General features: G+C 47.9%; 1 long non-coding RNA gene across 1 annotated transcript; it reads right to left on the reverse strand.

Moving 5' to 3' along the window:
• Window positions 1-2,906: 2,906 nt before the first annotated feature.
• Window positions 2,907-6,919, reverse strand: LOC133340755 (uncharacterized). The gene is made up of 2 exons (XR_009754935.1): window positions 6,135-6,919; window positions 2,907-5,543 (listed from the first exon to the last, which is right to left on the reverse strand). It is a non-coding gene; the product is annotated as an uncharacterized LOC133340755 (long non-coding RNA).
• Window positions 6,920-9,552: the final 2,633 nt, after the last annotated feature.

Here is a 9,552-nt window from a genome sequence, read left to right on the forward strand (position 1 = left end):
AGCCGGTGTGAGTAGGTTAAACGTTGATACAGGTTGGAACAACAGGTTCCACACTGCCCACCAGGGATTATTTGTCTGTCGTGCATCAGAATGCAGCCCACCCATGCCCCCCCCCACCGACCGCCGAGCAAGGCCACGATTGGTTGAGGATGTCGGGGAGGGTGGGGGGAAGGTAAACACGCCCAATCATCCAACTTCCCACCCCCCCAAAACGCCGAACGGGGCGGCCACTGGTAGAGGTGGGGTGTAAACACGCCCACTCATGCAATCCCCTCCTTACAGAACACCGAGCAACGCCGCGATTGCTTGACGATGTCAGGGAGGGTGGGGGGGAAGGGTAAACATGCCCACTCATCCAACTGCCCCCCCCCCCGAACGCCGCGCTGAGTGTGTGAGTCTGAGAGTGTGAGAGTGTGTGTGTGTGTGAGTCTGAGAGTGTGTGTTTGTGTGAGTCTGAGACTGTGAAAGTAAGTGTGTGTTTGAGTCTGAGAGTGTGAGAGTGAGTTTGTGTCTGTTAGTCTGAGTGTGAGAGTGAGTGTATGTGTGTGTGAGTCTGAGAGAGTGAGAGTGAGTCTGAGAGTGTAAGGGTGAGTGTGTGTGTGAGTCTGAGAGTGTGTGTGAGTCTGAGAGTGTGAGATGTCAGTGTCTGTGTGCGTCTGAGCGTGAGTGTATGTGTGTGTGAGTCTGAGAGTGTGAGAGTGTGTGTGTGAGTCTGAGAGTGTGTGTGAGTCTGAGAGTGTGAAAGTGAGTGTATGTGTGTGTGAGTCTGAGAGTGTGAAAGTAAGTGTGTGTTTGAGTCTGAGAGTGTGAGAGTGAGTGTGTGTCTGTTAGTCTGAGTGTGAGAGTAAGTGTATGTGTGTGAGTCTGAGAGTGAATCTGAGAGTGTAAGGGTGAGTGTGTGTGAGTCTGAGAGTGTGAGAGTGAGTGTATGTGTGTGTGAGTCTTAGTTACCTAGAGTGTTATACAGGCAGGAACAACAGGTTCCACACTGCCCACCAGGGGTTATTTGTCTGTCTGTCGTGCATATCCGGAATTCTGCCCACCCATGCACCTCCCCGAGGCCTCGGCAAGGTAAGGTAACAGTTATAAAGTAAAAACGAGCCTACCTTTACCCTACCTTTTACCTTACCACAATACAATCACTCTACCCTTACATTTTACCCTTTAGCAGGTAAGGTAAAAAGTAACGAGCCTACCTTTTACCCTTACCCCATACAAATTACCCGATTACAGGGTAATTACTAGGGTACTACACATGAAAAAGGTTTATAACGGTAAATGCTAGATATCGCGCTTTATTCATATAAAGTACTCTCGATGATTCCAATTTTACACGCTTGTTCTTGTAATTGTTGTCGTTGTCGTCGTTGTCATCGCTGTCGTATCCTCAAATCTTGTAACTCAATTTTAACCCACTTCCTAATGTGGTATCGACTGCACACTTGGTATACTTATGGCATACTGATGACAATACTATATTCTATCATAAAAAAAAATTACATTATTTTTTATGTTATGTTTCGGCTTAGGTCTAATAGTCCACGCTCAACTGACGTTGGCTGTAAATCACCACGGTCCCTTACGTTATGGCAAGCTTCGGGGCCACTTCCTGGAGTCGTGGAGTTCTGTTATTACTCGTAGATTTAATGAAAGCGTGTTTAAAAAAAGTATTTTTATATTACTTATTAAATGGAGGCCATGGACTGCGCCACGGAGCTTTTATCGGTAAACAAGGTACCGTATTTACCGTTTAATACTTCGCGCTACCTTTACCCTACCGGGTAATTCTTCCGAGCTACCTTTACCCTACCCTTGACCTTACCCCTTGGCATGTTGACACCTTTACCCTTTTACACGGTAAAAAGGGTAAATTACCTTACCTTGCTGACGCCTACTCCCCACCGAACACCGAGCTACGCCGCGATTGGTTGGCGATGTCGGGGAGGGTGGGGGGGAATGGTAAACACGCCCACTCATCCAACTGCCACCCCCCCCTGAACGGCGCGCTGTCCAACCAAGTTCCTACCTGCCCACTCCGAAGGAACGTGTTAAGGGCACCACGGGGTGAGCAGCCCCTCCCCACCCAGCCCCACCCCTCCCACCTCCCACCCTCCCTACCTAGCCCCACCCTCGCCACCCAGCCCCTCCCTCCGAACCCAGCTCCTCCCTGCACGACGGACGGACAAAATAATCCCCTGTGGGCTGGTGTAACCAGGAGGTTACTACCAGTAAAAATACAAATAAAATAACGACGATGTCATTATTTCAATTCCTGTGCGCATACAGCGGGAATATGAATTACAATTCACTTCTCAACATTCCTGAGAATGTATTGGTTGGACAGACGGGCGAACGGACAGACCGAATCATTATTCCTCTGTTTAAAAAAAATCCGCTTAAAACATTAAGTTATCATCATACCTAAAATCGGGGGATAATGTTTCCCAGTTTACCAGAAACCTCAGCCTGGATCTGGCCTTGGGGTTTGGGGCGCCCATTGGGTGGTTGGCCGAGGGCGTTGCCAGTTGCTGGCAGCAGCTGCTCTAGGGCCGCTCCTCTCACTGAGTGCAAATTCATTTTGGTAAAAGCGATTTTCTGCTCACGTTTTGAGCGAAAATTGGTGAACACAACGACGCGTCCTTCCGGGTTATAAACAGCTCATTTTTTAGTATTCACATAAATAGGGAATCCAGTAAGTCAATACATAAAATAATAATGTAATAATTACCACAACAATTGCGCATTTGCAACAAACATAAATCAAGAACTGCGTGTTTACATTGTTTCATTCACTCTCACAGGTGAGAAAAAAATAAAAGTTTGCAAAACTAATTTTCGATTGATACTTTTCGTTTACTTTCTTCCCGACAGAAAGGAAACTCCAACAGCTATTAGAATGATGAAGGTGATTTACAATTTTTCATTCTTTATTTTCAGGTTTGTTATACATTACTCTCGTAGAAGATAAAATTACATTCGGTACGTCACATTCCGTAATTTTGAGTTCATTCAGATGAATCCAGAAGAGTCGCAGACGAAAGAAGACGTCGATTAAACGGAGGAAGACGGCAGAGGTGGCGTCATCGACAAAGTCACAACACAGTGGATCGTTTACGACGTGAAAATACCCGTCACGTGACGGGCAATTACGCGATGCTCCTCACCAGGACTAAAGCGGGAAGTTATTTTTCCCCAATAACATTCCTTAAATAATGATCAAATAGAGCAAGTCAAGATCTATAAGTATCTTGGGGTCATCCTTGATTCAAAACTGAATTTTGAAGATCACATTGATTATATTGGTAAAAAGACAACAATAGGTTTTCTGTATCGACACCAGCACTGCTTCCACCCTATGTTCCGTTTGGAATTGATAAAAGCTACCGTACTGCCTCTACTTGATTACTGTGACATCGTGTATAAATCAGCCCCAAATACTGCACTGAAGAAGCTTGACTCAATGTATCACTCGGCCTTAAGATTTGCACTGAACTGCCCATATAGGACTCACCACTGTGATCTCTACATTGGGTCAAACTTAACATCTCTTAATGTTCGACGGCTTGTGCACCAGATCTTTTTGATTCATAATGTACTTCCAAAAAAATCCGCAGATTATCTGCGGGATTTCCTCTCAGTTTCAAAGAACAAATTTGACCTAAGGTCTTCGCTCATTTACCAACTTCAGATTCCCTATTGCCATACAAATACTGGAGGAAGGGCCTTTTCTATTGATGCCCCCAGGGTCTGGAATGCTATTGCCAATAAACTGCAACTTGAATCACTACCTATGATATCTTCACTCAAAACTGCTCTAGAGGAGATGTACACCCCGAGCTGCCACTGCTATTTAGTGGCCTAAAATAAAATGTTTCACTCCGGACTTGCATCCCACTGGGATTTTTGCACACAGCGTTGGTGTACGGTGCTTTTTCTGCAATGTTTTGCCGTCTTTTCTTGGATTTTCTGTTTGCAAATAGTCACATAATCACTTTAAGATGTTTTCTTGTTCATGTTCTTTTGTTTGTTGTGGTTGCACCCGATTCAAGAGCCGAATGGCTCACAGGGCTATACCTAATAAATGAACTTGAACTTGATATTATTATTAATATCTATTTTTCTTCTTCATTTTCAGATGACATTGAAAAAATGGACAGGAAATTGACCAGAGACGAACGAGTTTGATTGTCATTCGTATGCAAAAGAAGGCAGCTGTGACTGCTCATTCGTACATCGTGCATCAATGTAAACAGAAGTCAGTTTTAACATTTGTTAAAACAAACAACATAATGCTTTGTTACCTGTTAAAATAAAAATGATGACACTATGTGGCATGACTTTTGGGCTACCCTCTATAGGTGACGTTATGAAGGGCCAATTGTGATGTGCTTTGCAGAAAGGCCATTGCCTGAAACGTCGCTTTTTATATCTAACCACACATGATATATTTATTACACATTATTATCGGAATCAGAATAGATATTTAGACTGGAGGAATCCGATGAGTTATAAAGCTCTTTCGTATAGGTGTCCAGTTGGGGTAGGTAAGAATGTTACAACAACGAACAATATCAACACATGATAGGAGTGCAAAATACAGGTTGGCCCAAAAGTTTCATTCATCGTGCCACTGAAATTGCAACGTTTTAATCATTTAGTCTAAAAGTTAACATTTTTTTTGTTATTATAATTAATACCATGACAAAACAATCCTCTGTGATTTGTTTAAATAAATCAATAAGATCTGTGTGTCCTAACTTGTGGGCCACTCTCTATCGGCGACGGTATGAAAGGGCAAACAACTGTGATGTGCTCTGCAGACGGACCATTGCCTGAAACGTCACCTATCATTATCCAATACCCACCCCAGTGTACTCCCAGCGTTGTGGTTGGTTTCGCGGCCCCGCCGCCGCCTGCGCGGCTCCCGTCAGCTCCGGCACGGCGACCCGCGCCGTGCCTCGGGCATCATCCGGGGAGGGGGTCCCGGGCACAGCCCCGCGGGATCCCTCGGGGGTGTCGCCATCTGCAAGAAGGAGAAGCACAGCGATTACATTTCGTACTTCTGGGTCTACATTTCCCATTATAGATAAAACATGGCCCCAGCCAGCACCCGTGGTGCCACCATTAACCAGAAAGATTTTGCTCCACATTGAAGTATGAAGCTCAAATTCGAGAATAATGTGATATGCCTGTCACGTTGGCTGCTGGGTATTTTAAGCTCCCCGTGTTACTCATGATGGGCAACAGCAGTGGCTCCAAAGTGGCCCTTCTGTTGGTGGCTGCCACCGTAACGAGAGGTCACGAGGTCGCGTGGTCGCACACTCACCTTGGGGTGCAGGCAGCACAGACACACTGATGTTATCGCGTGCTGTGGCTGGCACCAGGGATGGTTCAGGCCGGCCATGGGGAAGGCAGCTGGGTTGCATGCAGAGCATCTCGTCGGCCGCCACCAGCACCTCGTTGGACGAGGTGGGGGCCAAGACCGTGAGGTCGTTACCGGACGAGGTGCCCTCTGATCCAGCTGCCACAGTCATGGTTGGGCCCTGCCACAGCAACACAGTCAACACATCCACAATTAATCCTCCCATCCGGACTGGCATCCCAACACACGTGAGACTGAATTATCTCCAAAATGAATCAAATTAATTCCATGAACCGATAAGTGATCTGTATTAAATGTCTCTGAAATATATATAGACGATTGATTTTTAGAGGAACCCCAAACTGACAAAATATTCAAAGAAGTTGCCATTGACTAAAGACGAACGAGTTCAGTTCGTTGTTATGCATGCAAAAAAGGTAGCTGTAATTTAAAAAAGGTGCTAAATGCATTTCAAAATGGTAATGGATATCAGTTTTAACATTTGTTAAAAATAAACTCAATGACCCTTTGTGATTTGTTAAGATAAATACAATAACTTTGCGTGTCCTGACTTTTGGGCCACCCTCTATAGGCTACGTTATAAAAGGGTCTAACAACTGTTGACGTGCTCTGCACAAGGACCATTGCCCGAAACGTCGCCGATCATGATCCAATAACAATTCCCCCCACTCGTGCACTCCCAGCGTTGTGATTGGCTGAGTGGCGCCAGCGGGCCCCGCCCCGCCCGCCACCCGGGGCCCCGCCCCCTCACCTGAGGCTCCGCCCCCAGACGCGGCCCCGCCGCCGCCTGCGCGGCTCCCGTCAGCTCCGGCACGGCGACCCGCGCCGCGCCTCGGGCTTCATCCGGGGAGGGGGTCCCGGGCACAGCCCCGCGGGATCCCTCGCGGGGGTCGCCAACTGCAAGAAGAAGGAGAAGCAGAAGCACAGCGATCACATGTTACACTGCGGACAAACACACGGCTCTACATTTCCCACTGGAGACAGACATGGGCCTGTCGATCGCTTCTGAAGAACTAAATAGCTCAGTGGGCTTCACATGGTTTAATAAAAAAAATGTAACCCGTAAAAACAAAGTTTTTCACTATAAATCCTTTATATGCGTGGCATCGGTTTCATTTTATTATTCTTTTCTGTTTTTCTTGAGTAAGAGTTTCATTTTTATCACATTGGTATTTTAAATAACATATGAATTTTTATTTTTCCTAAAAAATGGAACATTTTTTTACGAAAATAAATTGTCACACACAAATGTCAGCTCGATTGGATCACGGGAAGTGGGTTAAAAAGACGACCGAAAGATTTGCACGGTCGTAAGCGCGCAAGCAAGCAAGCGCGCAAGTGAACTTAATATAAAGGATTTAAAAAGAGTGGAGCTCATTTCGTTTTCGGGATTAACTTACTTTTCTCATACTTTTCACTTGTTGTTATTGGTGTAATTTCCTGAAATCGTTTAAAAGAGCTTTATAGCTCATCGGATTTATCCACGATTAATAAAGTTCATGATTTTGAATTGGTGAGTGACGGTTGGTAACTTACGGGTGGTCCATTGCCCCCCCCCCCCATTGCCCCCCCCCCCCCCCCCGTGTGACAGTTGGTCACTTACGGGGGTCCTTTGCCCCCCCCCCCCCCGTGAGTGACGGTTGGTCGCTCAGGGGGTGTCCTTTGCCCCCCCCCCCCTTTCCCCCCCCCCCCCCGTGAGTGACGGTTGGTCACTTACGGGGGTCCTTTGCCCCCCCCCCCCCATTGCCCCTTCCCCGTGAGTGACGGTTGTCAACGCGACCGCTTCACCCCGACACGAATCACGGCCTACAACGACCACTTGGCCCAACCCCAAACCCCACACGCAGAGCGATCTTTACAAGTTGCTGCTGGTTGCTGGCCGCTCGGCGTTTCGAGCCTTTCGAGTGACTATTTATCGCGAGATTGGTTATTTAAAGCGACCAACACGCAATTAAACCATACGGGTGGTGCTGCTGCTGCTGCTGCGTGGGCAGTGGTGAACAGGTTGCACCAGAACACAACCACTCAGCACGATCCGTGTCGATAGCGACACTGCGGCCTCCACAGGTGCAGGTGCACGTGGGTCATGGCCCCACTTCAACAGCGCCATCTATTGTGTCTGTTTCCCTTCGCAGCAGTGCTGTTGACGTGCTGTCGATTTAGTTTCACGTCGTCTTCTGACCAAATATGGACGAATAAATACTTTAACGATCGTTTTACCTCATCTATATACAAAAACGGTACATTATTGAATGTGTCTGTTCGAAATGTTTAACATACTTCCCAACATGCAACAAACTTGATATTTGGCATGTGGGTAACTTCCAGACAGTACGCAATGGGAAAACATATAAAAATAGAGTTTTGTATTTGGGGGGGGGCACAATAATGATACATTTTGCACGGCCAGGGAGCGGTGACGTCACGCAGTGTGCCTAGTGACGTCACGCACCCCCCCCCCCCCCCCCCACCCTCCGTGTATTAATCCAAGACAATAATCCAAGTCCCGGGCGAAGCCGGGTAGTAAAGCTAGTACAATATTAATTCTAGATCTAGTACAATATAATTAGAGTCACGTAGGTATATATTTTAATAAATTAAATCACGACGTTTCGGGCACAACACAAGTGTCCGTCATCAGGTGGGACAACCAGAGCAAGAAACAATTGCTGAAGTCCGTGACTTTATCGAAAGAACCCAAGAGTATGGATCCCTGCAGTCACGAAAATATCAAATCTAGACTATAAATAAGCATTGAGCTTATTCTACTGTGCTGCCTGTCTCGTATGTGGTGTGCGTGTGCAGGGAAGAAATTGACATTTTTGGGGTAAAAATGTTGATAATTTCCCTTTAAAAGTCCGACGCTCACCTTGGGGAAGCTCTCGTGGCATAATCGGTCGATGGGATTCTCAGGTTGTTGAAAGTGGCGCCGCTGTTCACGTTCAAGAGAGCAGGGACGACGCAGAATCACACAAACACGTCTGCTCTTCTCGCCGTGCTGGAGTTCTGTGACCGTCACGGGCCTCACGTGACCGTCGTGTCCCTTGGCAACGACCACGATCATCAACATGGCGACATTCAAACTCGGCACGTGGTCCCTCGTCATCGTTACAACGTTGGAGACGCGAGAGGCACGTGGGGGGCACGGGGAGGGGCTCGTGGGGGGCACGAGGGGGGGGGGCTCGTGGGGGGCACGAGGGGGGGGGCTCGTGCCATCTCCCCCCCCCCCCGTGAGTGACCAACCGTCACCCCGTGAGTGACGCTGGTCAACGCGACCGCTGCTGGGTGGGCAGAGGCGGCCGGGGGCGGGAGGGAGAGTGAATACACGTGGCCCCATCGTCTTGACTGTCAGCGAGTTCCTCTGATTATTACTCTTATTACTATTATCACCGTGGTCAATAGTAGCTCTGTATCCTATAATGCTGCTCTCTGTTGTGTGTAACGGGCAAGGTTTGCAGAAGTGTGTAACTCTGTGCAGTGTGCTCAAATGTGCATTCACGTGTTCATTGGAGAAACTTCGCCCCTTGTTAATGCGTCAGTGTTTATGTCTCCTAGAAGATTGGATGTTTTCTGAGAATCAAGCAGCACTCGAGAATTTGATTGTGACATTTTATTTTAAACCACTGTTTACTTCAACGGCTTCAATATAATTTAATTATCATCATGATGATGATTAAAATATAAAAGCCTTCATACCTGTAATGCGGGCGTAAATGGGCGGGGCGGATATGACGATCCGAGAGGGAGGAGTCAGGGTGACGTGGGGGAGAAGTTATAGCGGGGAGACAGGAAGCTATCTGGGTCAGTCGGGGGGAGTGAAGGGTGGTGAACACGTTGGGTGGTCGCCGTGCCTCAGCCTGGTGGCTGAGGGGCTCATGACGGCGCCAGCCAGCGGGGTGGAAGAGAGAGTGGAGGAATGAGGTAGGAAATGGCGAGATAGCCATAGAGGCCACGAAGGGCTGACATTGGGAGGTGGCGAGATCGCCACGCACGGAGGAACAGGGAGCAGCGATGGAGCTGCTGGGGGAGCAGCCAGAGGGCTGTACCAAGAGCCTGCAGCGGAGCTGCAGGAGCGTGGAAGGCTACGGGAGCGAAGGCAGATGTGGGGCTGCCAGGGAGAGAGTCTCAGGAGGAGTGCCGTGTGGGAAGGAGAACGCGAACCCCAAATA

Source organism: Lethenteron reissneri, chromosome 10 (assembly GCF_015708825.2).
Source record: "Lethenteron reissneri isolate LAM-NWPU_2019-01 chromosome 10, ASM1570882v1, whole genome shotgun sequence".
Lineage (NCBI taxonomy): Eukaryota > Metazoa > Chordata > Hyperoartia > Petromyzontiformes > Petromyzontidae > Lethenteron > Lethenteron reissneri.